This window comes from Tamandua tetradactyla, chromosome 5 (genome assembly GCF_023851605.1).
Source record: "Tamandua tetradactyla isolate mTamTet1 chromosome 5, mTamTet1.pri, whole genome shotgun sequence".
Lineage (NCBI taxonomy): Eukaryota > Metazoa > Chordata > Mammalia > Pilosa > Myrmecophagidae > Tamandua > Tamandua tetradactyla.
Window position 1 is genome coordinate 13,115,771 of NC_135331.1, and position 12,128 is coordinate 13,127,898.

Here is a 12,128-nt window from a genome sequence, read left to right on the forward strand (position 1 = left end):
GCAAAAGAGAACTTTTTTTTTAAGCTATTAATTTGTTAGAGTTTTAAACACACAAATAATAACTCAAACTTGCTCTAAAAAAAACCTCAATAGTAGAAATTTGGTGCGTGGGTTTTGATGAGACTTCACCTGTGATGAAGAAAACTTCAGAATTCCTATAGTCCGTTTCCAAAAGTTTTCAGGTTAGCAAATATCCATGCTTCAAACACAACAGGTAAGGACCCAGCTTCCCTTCTTTCTAGAGGAGAACCCTCCGGAAACAAGCAGAGGGATTTCATAATAAAAGCATATTATAAGCCACCATTACCAGGTTAAAACTATGCCTGATAACCACAAATTAAATTAAACCAATCATGGAAGTGTGGAAAGGCAGGGGGGTGGGGGGGGTGGGGGGGAATAATCTGATTTCTTTTAGTCATTTTTCATTTGGGTAGTGTTTTTTCTATGTTCTACAAGAAGGGCTTTTTTGCTTTGACTTGGATTAGTTCGTTGACAGAGCCTGTTACTTGGTTTAGTAACCTGAAGTATGCATTAGAATTGTGATATGTCTCGTGAACTTGCCAAATAGCCTTTGGTGTAAAGGACATGGGCAGCCAGGTGGCTCTACTTCAGGAGCTGCTAAAGTCTGTAATCTGGTCTAAATTGTATAGTAAATGGCAGTATCTAGCAGGTTTTGCTCAAACTAAAGGATTCACTGATATGTCATAAATTCAGAATGAGCAGAACCTTACTTAAAATCCTCTTTAAGTTTCAAGGATCTTGAGTGATCTTTTACAAAAATTTCAGATATCATACTTGTATCCACATTTTAAAGGTATTAAAGGTTCTGTAGATGCAGTGATTGTTCCAGCTAGCTCTATTATCAACCTTTTGGTATGTCTTTATGTTGTTCACTAGGAGAGTCGGGGCAAAAGACAGGTGATGTACCACTTGTGTTTTTAATAATTACAGCTTAACCTATCCAGTGATTTTTAGTCCTTAAAAGGGACTTGAAACTTGAAGAAGCTACCCAGAGTTACAGAAGTTTCTTTCCATCTAATGAGGTAATTTTCTAGTTTTGTCTCCTTGGTTCAACAGAATTATTTCAAAGTGGCATGTGACCACTTGTTGCAGAGTCTGGGTTTCTCCATAATAAATCCCTTTGCCAAATGCAGGAGTTCGACTTGCTACTGGTAAGAGCGAAGCAAATGGATGAATAAAACTATCTTGATGTGGGAGCATTTCCTATAGAAGTTCAGTCTTGATGAAAATGTCAGTGCAGGAACTGGACTCCTAGGAGGATAATGGTATCTCCTGAGAGGACCTGCCAATCTGGGCAATAATGTCGGCATTATTTGAGGTGGCAGGGAAGATGCCTACTTTCTGATCAATTTGGGCAAGTAGCTGAGCCAAGGAGAGGGTGGATGAAAGAGACACAAGGGATTCTTTGTTAACCTGAAGACTTAATTTGGGGACCAAAAACCTTAACTAATCTCATGGACATTGAGCCACATATTTTCCCTGAAAAGCAGGCATTTTTTCCAGCAAAATCTTGTTGGATATTATGTTTTTGAGGAATGAACCTAGATGAATATGTGGAAATGTTATTTAATGGAACACTGTACTAGAAATTTGAAGACCCGCAGCAGATTTAAAATCCCAACTCTTGTTACAACTTTTTAAAAGACTGTGAAATTATCAAAAATGCATACAAATCAGTGAAATGTACAATGTACAAATTTTAAAAATGTTTTGGCATGAGAAAGAACAAAGCAATGTCATTATTGCAGGGTGCTGAAAATAGATGATAATACTTAAAATGTCACCTCATGTGTGAGACTAAAGCAAAAAATGTTTATTTGTTACAAAATTTATATTTTGACTAGAGCATTTCCTAATATAACTCATGTAGATAGTTTGGTCATGTAGATAGAATGTCATAAGTACTTGGAATCTCAGGTAGCACATGAGATTTTGTTGGTTTGTCCAGAGTGATGCCCCAATGAAACCCAGAGTGATTTGATCAGTGACTGGAAAAGTATTTGCAAGCCCCCTTTGGGGAATGGTGAGAGTGGGGAGAAATTCAACTTCCCCAAGTTGAATTCTTGATATTCTCACAAGCAGTGTGGACAACCAAAGCTATAGGCTGAGCCCCCAGTCTTGGCATTTGTTCACATGAAACTTAACCCCAGAAAGGATAGGTCAAGTCTACTTAAAATTTAGGCCTAAGAGTCACCCCCAGAGAGCCTCTTTTGTTGCTCAGATGTGGCCTCTCTCTCCAGCCAACATGATGAGCAGTCTCACCACCCTCCCCTTCTCTGCATGGGACATGACTCCCAGGGGTGTGGACCTTCCTGGCAACGTGGGACAGAGATCCTGGAATGAGCTGAGACTCAGCATCAAGGGATTGAGAAAAACCCTAGAATGAGCTGAGAATTAACATCAAGGGATTGAGAGAACCTTCTCCACCAAAGGGGGAAGAGTGAAATGAGACTAAGTGTCAATGGCTGAGAGATTCCAAACAGAGTTGAGAGGTTATCCTGGAGGTTATTCTCATGTATTAAGTAGATATCACCTTGTTGTTCAAGATGTAGCAGAGAGGCTGGAGGGAACTGCCTGAAAATGTAGAGCTGTGTTCCAGTAGCCATGTTTCTTGATGATGATTGAACAATGATATAGCTTTCACAATGAGACTCTGTGAATGTGAAAACCTTGTGTCTGATGCTCCTTTTAGCTACTATATCCACAGAAGAGTAGAACATATGGAATAAAAATAAATAATAGGGGGAACAAATGTTAAAATAAATTTAGTTTGAAATGCTAGTGGTAAATGAAAGCAAGGGGTAAGGAGTATGGTATGTATAATCTTTTTTCTCTCTGTTATCGTTTTATTTCTTTTTCTGTTGTCTTTTTCTTTTTCTAAATCGATGCAAATGTTCTAAGAAATGATGAATATGCAACTATGTGATGATATTAAGAATTACTGATTGTATATGTAGAATGGAATATCTTAATGTTTTGTTTGTTAACTTTTTTAATTAATTAAAAAAGTTAAAAAAAAAGAATCATCACACAAAAAAATGCATACGAATCAAGTTTTAATATACTGTATGATGGGTAGGAGGCTGTCCATTGCACCATTTCTTTCTTTGAATTCTCAGGTATGGTTTTGGCAGTGCAGGAACTCTGTAACATTAACAAATTCAATAAAAGGTAAATATATGTATCCAAAAAAGAACAACAACTATGCCTGACCTCCCTGTCATTGACAACATGGCAGTTCCAAGGACAAGGACAGGGCTTACAGAACAGGTGAGGGAGTCTTTCTAGGTACCTTTCTACGCTAATGGCTACTTCATCAAACCTGCACTACTACCCTAAATTCTAAACATCCTACAGGAGAGAAAAAGCTGTAAAATTATTAACCCCCTACAAACTATTTTTTTTTATCATCTCACAGAACACACTATACACTAAAAGAATACATGATCCTTGTCTTTAATATTTTACAAAATGTTACACTACTTCGGGTTTCAATAATGCCTGGTGAACAAAGACAAATTGAGGTATTTTAAGAAACCACAACCAGGTTCTTTCACGCATCAAAGCAAAATCCCAAAATAAATTCTTAACTTTGTGATAAGTTAGGCTAGAAAGAATCTTCATTTTCTGTACTCTAGGGAGCCACCTGATTGCTAATGATATCACAGAAATACAACTTTTAAAGGTGAAGGGTAATTTTAATATCATCAACTAGGATTTACAAAAATGGAATAATTTTGATGGGAATAAGTGGTTCTTTCTAAAAAAAAATATTTTTGGTGTGCTATCTGTACCCACCACACAGTCCATCCAAAGTATATAATTAATGGCTCACAATATCATCATATAGTTGTATATTCATCATCACGATCTAGAACATTTGCATCACTCCAGAAAAAGAAATAAAAAGGAAAAAGAAAAACCCCACACATACCATACCCACTGTGGGACCCCCTTTCATTAACCACTAGTATTACAACCTACCCAATTTTTTTTTACCACTTATCCCCCCCTATTATTTATTCATTTATTTATTTGTCATTATTTTCTTACTGACCTCCCCCATACCCTGCTAGAGGGAGCATCAGTCTCAAAGTTTTCACAGTTACACCATAAAAGCTACATAGTTATACAATTGTCTTTAAGAATCAAGGTTACCGGACTAGGATTCAACAGTTTCAGGTATTTCCTTCAAGCTATTCTAATACACTAAAAACTAAAGAGGGATATCTATATAATGCATAAGAATAACCTCCAGGATAACCTCTCAACTCTGTTTGAAATCTCTCAGCCACTGACACTTTACTTTGTCTCATTTCTCTCTTCCCCTTTTGGTCAAGAAGGCCTTCTCAATCCCATGATGCTGAGTCCTGGCTCATTCCTGGGATTTATGTCCCATGTTGCCAGGGATATTTACACCCCTGGGAGTCATGTCCCATGTAGAGAGAGGAAAGGGCAGTGAGTCACCTGCCCGATTTGGCTTAGAGAGAGAGACCACATGTGAGCAACAAAAGAGGTTCTCTGGGGGGTGATTCTTAGGCATAATTATAAGTAGGAATAAATGGTTCTTAATAATTATTAATTAATAATAATAGTGATTCTTAATAATAATAGTGATTCTGTCTTTGCAGATTGGTCTGAAATTCTTCAGCCTGTCTCCTAAAAAAGACAGAAGGAGGGAAAAAGCTCGGTGTGTTATTCAGAATGCTTCCATCAAAACCAGTGAGCAACACAGAATCTCAGATTATTTGGGGTCATCACTACAAAACTAAACTCTCAATATTGTCTATGTAGGTTATTTTGAATTCTAGTTAAATTTAAAACATCACAAATATTAAGAATTTGAAATTTGTATGAATAAAACTAAGACTCAAAACAAAGAAGAATGCAGCCTTACTGATTAAATATTTATTTTATACTTAAATAAGCATAAGATTAAGGGTTTCCCCAAATGGGTTTTTAAAAATTTTTAATGTGTCACTTTCATTATATAAAGATTTATCCAATTATATTATGTGGATGGTATCATTTAGCATCACTGAGCAAAAGGTAGGTTTCTCAACATTTGTTCTAATTTGCTAGCTGCCGGAATGCAATATACCAGAAACAGAATGGCTTTTAAAAGGGGGAATTTAATAAGTTGCTAGTTTACAGTTCTAAGGCCGAGAAAATGTCCCAATCAAAGGCATCCTGGGAAAGATACCTTGGTTCAACAAGGCTGATGAAGTTCAGGGTTTCTCTCTCAAGTGAAAGTGAAGTGTTTGCACATGGCAAACATAGTCACAGTTCCTCTCTCATCTGGAAGGGCACATGGCAGACACAGCATCATCTGCTAGCTTCTTCTCCTGGCTTCCTGTTTCATGAAACTCCCCAGGAGACATTTTCCTTCTTCATCTCCAAAGGTCGCTGGCTGGTGGACTCTGCTTCTCATGGCTATGAAGTTCTAATTTTCTCTCTCTGAATCTCCTTCATTCTCCAAAATGTTTTCTCTTTTATAGGACTCCAGAAACTTCTCAAAACCTACCCAAATGGGTGGAGACATGTTGTCACCTAATCCAGTTTAACAACCACTCTTGACTGGGTTACATCTCCAGGGAGATGATCTAATTACAGATTCAAACATACAGTATTGAATAGGGATTATTCTGCCTTTATGAAATGGGATTTAGATTAAAACATAGCTTTTCTAGGGGACATACATACTTTCAAATCAGCACAACATTCAAATAAAAATTTTTAATTCCCTAAGTGAAATCTTGTTAGTCAAAGTGATCTTGTTTCTGAGGATTCTTGGATTATAAACAGAATTTTTAAAGGTGTGACATTTAAAGAGAATTACTTGGCTCAGTCATTGGCCTTTCTTTATCCTTAACTAGGGAGTGGTAACTTCATGATCCTGAGTAGTATGAAAAACATGCCCCTTAAACCTGTAAACACCATGGTAAGCTAACAGCCTGTAAGTCTATATTTACTGTGTCACATATAAATTCAACTACAATTTGATTCAAATAAAAAATCAGGACAAGGTTACTGTAATTCCAAAGACTACCAAAGGACTGCTAGAGATAAAAGGAACACAATTGCAAATGACACTCAATTACATCAAAACAGAAATGCCAAACAATATTACAACCATGTACTTACCAAAGGCTGAATGGCATGAGAAAATAGACAAAAGCCCCAGTATTTCTCACTAGATCCTTTCCTTCAATTAAGGAGGATAGCATGCAAATACCGCCATGATATGCTCACATATGTATGGATATGGATAGCTAACAAAAATCTTAAGTTTCTTCAATTTTGCTTAGCTGGGGAATGTAGCATATTAAATGTTATGAAACACCTCCAAGAATCAGTACAAATAGGTATTACATTTCTACTGTGTGTTAATCTCTCTTCAAAGCACAGGCTAAATATAAAAAAGAAAAAAATGCAACTATTCATATTTGAAAACCAACAGTGCCCATTTTAAACATCTTGTTTCTAAAATATGCTTCATTTATTCTGCTACTTGTATATCTGGCATGCTCACTCAAAAGAAATGCAAACTTTAAAGATGCAAGGAAGCTATAGTAATATTAGATAAAATAAATTCCTGAAATCAAAAATTTCTAAATATTTAGTAACATAGCTTGCTACTATAACAAAGCTGAATATTTGTAATAACGTTTTACTTGATATTTTGAGAATGCACACAGTTCTGATAGTTAATCAAATGGTATTTAAGATACTGCTTAATATCCAGAAGTTAAGAAATTATGAAATCTGTATTCATAGATTTTTTTCTGTCCTTGCTTTAATTTGAAATTGGTTTATGAAACACATTGTACAAACAGGCTTTACAATGATTACTTAGATATTTTTTTAAATATGCTTATGTATAAGATAACTAAGGTATCTATTTTAGGTGATCAATAATGATTTTCAAGTGTTAATTATAAAAATATTTGTATCTTCATAGTTTCCTGATATCAGGAAAATATTTAGTAACATATTACTATAGCAACGCAGATATTTGTAAGAACTTTCTAAATGATATTTTGAGAACAGCCACAGTTTTTTTTTTTTTTTTTTTTTTTTTTTGGCATGGGCAGACACCAGGAATCAAACCTGGGTCTCCAGCATGGCAGGCAAGAATTCTGCCACTGAGCCACCATCACGCTGCCCAACATTCATGGTTTTGACAGCCCTTGTTGGCTTAATTTTAAATTGGTTTATGAAACTTACTGTGCAAACAAAGGTTTCACAATGATTATATGGATGCTTTATTTAAATATGCCTATGGTTAAGCTAACTAAGATAACCATTTTTGGTGGTTTTAAGTGTATTGCTTGTTTTCTTAAGTAAATAAAATGAAAGAGAAAAATTGAACTATTTGTATTTGAAAACCAACAAGGCCAATTTTAATCATCTTGTTTCTAAAATATGCTTCATTTATTCTGCTACTTGCATATCTGGCATGCTCACCCAAAAGAAATGCAAACTTTAAAGCACAAGGAAGTATCAGTTTTCGAGAGTGTATAATGTTTCAAACACTGTTTTAGGTATTCTATATCAGTACTTCTCAAACTACTTGTGAGGAAGGACCACCTGTGTTTTATCAGCCAAGCCACTGTAGAACAATACTTTTGTAAAACGCAATAAAAGTCAATTAGTACAAAAATAAATAAAAAGACATTCAAATTACAGGACACAACTTTTATTATTAGATTCAACAGATATAAAACTACTCTAGCAAACTGTTACTATTCTAAATCCTTAATCTCGGTGTCTATACTTACCTTGCCACTGGCAGGTAACAGTTGATTGTACAGGAACCACACTTTGAGTATCTCTATATTGTAACCTATTTAATTTTCAAAGCAATTTTAAAAGCCTCCAAGCACTTAGTAATGACCACAACAGGCCAAAGGAACTCAGTGTCTTCTGAGGATCTCAAGGTCCTTTTCACCCTGACAAATTCTACGATCCTAAAAGCTAAAGATGTAATGTGATTGGTAATTAAAACCCTCATTGTCGAGTGCAGACAGCAGGCTGAAGATGGGGAGATTGTGTTTTAGGAAAACCTTGATATACTGAAAGACAGAAGAAGATAGAGGCAGCCAGACCCAGAAGCATGCTGTAGAAGTTATCCAGAATGCCAGAGGACCTGGATCTCAGCTAAAGGACAGTATTCCAGTTAGTGGCCCTTTTGAAAGTCAAGATCTTCTTCAGAAACGATATCCTTGTGTGAAAAATGAACTTTTGCCCAGTCGTCCTCTTGAATTATCAAAAAAGAATTTCTAGCTCAACCAAGATAAAATGAATTCTTCCACACTGAGAAACATCTAGGGTCTGTTTGCTCTGCTAAAATTACAGATGGAATTCAAAGCAGTGCAGCAGGCTCGGTGGCTTCCATTTCTTCCGAGCTCAAAACTTTTCACTGGTTATTTTGAGAGGCAATGATGAGACTATTGGATTTGAAGATATTCTTAATGATCCATCACAAAGTGAAGTAATGGGAGAACCACACTTGATGGTTGACTATAAACTCGGTTTACTGTAGTACAGTTGCGCTGTTAATGAAAATAGTGACTGCATCTTGTTTATAGTTGTCTTTCTACTATAATTTGATGTACACAACATCAAAAGTACTGACACATAAGAATTTTTGTCTAAATATTATCAGTGATCATTTGAAATTATTTGGGGGTTGTTCAGTTTATGGCTATGTGACTACTGAAAACACTAAGGGAAGATGATTTTAAAGCTAAGTTTATATTAAAACAGTGGCCTTCCAAGTCTTTAAAAAAATCACTGCAAGCGAATATTATAAATCTGTTTGCAGGTTTCAATTAAATCCATTTTCTAGGTATTTCATAAATTTAATTTTGAATAGTCATTATCAATATTTGAAAATGCAGCCTGAATTCATAGTAGCATCTTTCAGAATAAATACTTGTAATTGATTTCACTGGCAACTTCAAATTAAGAACAAAATAAGATGTTTGTATTTTATTTCCATATCATCCATTAATACTCATGAGAACATTTGTTTTATTGATACTGTTTTAAATTACAACCATTTTTTTTGATTCTTTCAAGGTCAAGATTATAAGTTCAGAGATTATGATTTTTTTCTTGTTGTTAAAGTGAAAAAAGTAAAGTTACCAACAGAGGTATATTAAACTGAGGTTCTTATAGATTTGATATATATTAATAAATATTTAATATGTAATCAAATAGTACTGTTAAAAAAAGTAAACCTCATCTTTCCTTGTTCTTGCTTTATATACCATAAATGCTTAATTAAAAAAATTACAGCCTTCATATATACACTCATACAATAAACTCTTTCACAATTTTCACCATGCTTGTTTTTATATGAACTTGGCACACAAAAACTGAATACCTTTATAGCATTAAAAAGGAACACCTCCTTTTCTACTGGCAGCCATTTTGTCACACTGATGGAATGACTAAAGGAAAAATGGGAACTCTGTACTTTCTGCAAACCTACAACTTCTCTTAAGGAAAAAAAACAGAGGTAGGAGATTTAGAAAAAAAGAAAAAGGAGATAAAAGCTTATCTTTTCTGAGATAAGCTCAGAGAAGAAGGATAATTTAACTGAGACGCAGACACTGACGGTGGGGAGATGAGGCTGAGTAGGAGATGCAAGACCAACCACAGGAGAAGTTATTTGGTAGCATTTGGTGGCAGGGGGTGGGGTGCGGGGGAACTGAGCTTGCTTAAAAATTAGTCTTTGAAAATTTAACATGGTAAAAATCAAGTCAAGGTCATAAAAATAAGGTTAGAAAATCTTTTAAGAACATGGTTTAGCATGCAGAGAAAGAAGCATGTAATAAAAGATTTCTATCATATGGTGTAATCTAGGAATGCCTAGAGTGTATAATAGTGACTAAATGTACAAATTTTAAAAATGTTTGTGCATGAGGAAGAACAAAGGAATGTCATTACTGCAGGGTGCTGAAAATAGATGGTAATTAATATTTTAAAATTTCACCTTATGTGTGAGACTAGAGAAAAAAATGTTTATTTGGTACAAAATTTATATTTTGACTAGTGCATTTCCTAATATAACTTATGTAGATAGCTTGATTGAACACCATAAGTACTTGGAATCTTGGGTAGGACATGAGCTTTTGTTGGTTTGTCCAGAGTGATGCCCCGATGAATCCAAGAGTGATTCGATCAGCGAGTGGAAAAGTATTTGCAAAGTCCCCTTCGGGGAATGGTGAGAACGGGGAGAAATTCAACTTCCCCAAGTTGAATTCTTGATATTCTCACAAGCAGTGTGGACGGCCAAGGCTATAAGCTGAGCCCCCAGTTTTGGGGTCTGTTCATATGAAACTTAACCCCACAAAGGATAGTTCAAGTCTACTTAAAATTTAGGCCTAAGAGGCACCCCCAAGAGAACCTCTTTTGTTGCTCAGATGTTGCCTCTCTCTTCAGCCAAGACAACAAGCAGACTCACCACCTTCCCCCTGTCTACATGGGACATGCCATGGCCCTCCCTGGCAACGTGGGACAGAAATCCTGGAATGAGCTGAGACTCAGCATCAAGGGATTGAGAAAAACCCTAGAATGAGCTGAGACTCAGCATCAAGGGATTGAGAAAACCTTCTCCACAAAAAGGGGGAAGAGTGAAAGGAGACAAAGTGTCAATGGCTGAGAGATTTCAGACAGAGTCGAGAGGTTATCCTGGAGGTTCTCCTTACACATTAAGTAGATATCACCTTGTTATTCAAGATGTAATGGAGAGGCTGGAGGGAACTGCCTGAAAATGTAGAGCCGTGTTCCAGTAGCCATGTTTCTTGATGATGAGTATATAATGATACAGATTTCACAATGTGACTGTGTGACTGTGAAAACCTTGTGCCTGATGCTCCTTTTATCTACCTTGTCAATAGATGAGTAGAACATATGGAATAAAAATAAATAATAGAGGGAACAAATGTTAAAATAAATTTAGTTTGAAATGCTAGTGATCAATGAAAGCAAGGGGTAAGGGGTATAGTATGTATAATCTTTTTTTTTTCCTGTTTTCGTTTTATTTCTGTTTTTGTTGTCTTTTTATTTCTTTTTCTGAATTGATGCAAATGTTCTAAGAAATGATGAATATGCAATTATGTGATGATATTGAGAATTACTGATTATATATGTAGAACGGAATGATCATATGTTAATGTTTTTGTTTGTTGTTAATTTTTTAAATTTATAAATAAATAATTAAAAAAAGATTTCTATCATAAAAGATTAAAACATTAAAAAGCATTCAAATAGAATCCCAGATTCACTGTCAGAATCATTATTTTTATGTTGCTTATAGAATTCTAATGTTTTGTATGAGATAACATCAATAAAATTCTAAACTTGAAGAATTCAATAAATACTTACTAAAGTATATTTTATTCTTTAACTGTGACTCTCAGTTTTTCATCTCTATAAAATTAAGATAATTCCTATATGTCTATCTCACAGGACTGCTTTTACAGCAATAAAATAATGTAATTGGTTAAACAAATACGATGCACCCATAAAATAAAACATTATACACCTATTAAAAGCAGTATATAAGTTTTTAAGTATTCACATGAAAAGATATCTTTATAGCATATTGTTCAGTATAAAGTACACATAATACCTTCCATACCTATGACAATATTATTGTGGGGTGGTAATATATGTGTCTGTTTGCCTGTAACTAAAGAAAAGATGACTAAAGGATGTGCACCAAAATGTTAAGAGTGGTCATTATCTCTGGGTGATGAGATTTCTGGAGATTTTAATTTTATTAACAATAATAGCAGCAGGCACTGTTTTATGTTGTATAAAATGTATTTCTATTTAATTCTCACAATAATCTTCTACGGTAGATACTGTTATCATCCCTATTTTACAAGGTGGAAATTGAGATTCAAAATTAAGAAATTTGCCCAAGGGTCACGCAGCCAGAAAACAGTCCAGGATTTTGGTTTCAAAGTCTACGATACTTCAAATTTTTTTAAAAGTAATAAACAAAGTTTTTAAATGAGAACAAATCATTTTCATATTTTAAGGACAATATTACAAACAAATTACTATTATTTCCATTTACCTAACAAAGA

General features: G+C 34.9%; 1 protein-coding gene and 1 pseudogene across 5 annotated transcripts in view; one reads left to right on the forward strand and one right to left on the reverse strand.

Moving 5' to 3' along the window:
* The window catches only part of HECTD4 (HECT domain E3 ubiquitin protein ligase 4), a 282,965-nt gene that overhangs the window by 249,621 nt on the left and 21,216 nt on the right, over positions 1-12,128 (reverse strand). The gene's annotated exons all lie outside the window — the stretch shown is intronic.
* On the forward strand, positions 5,041-8,566 carry LOC143682130 (proteasome maturation protein pseudogene; annotated as a pseudogene).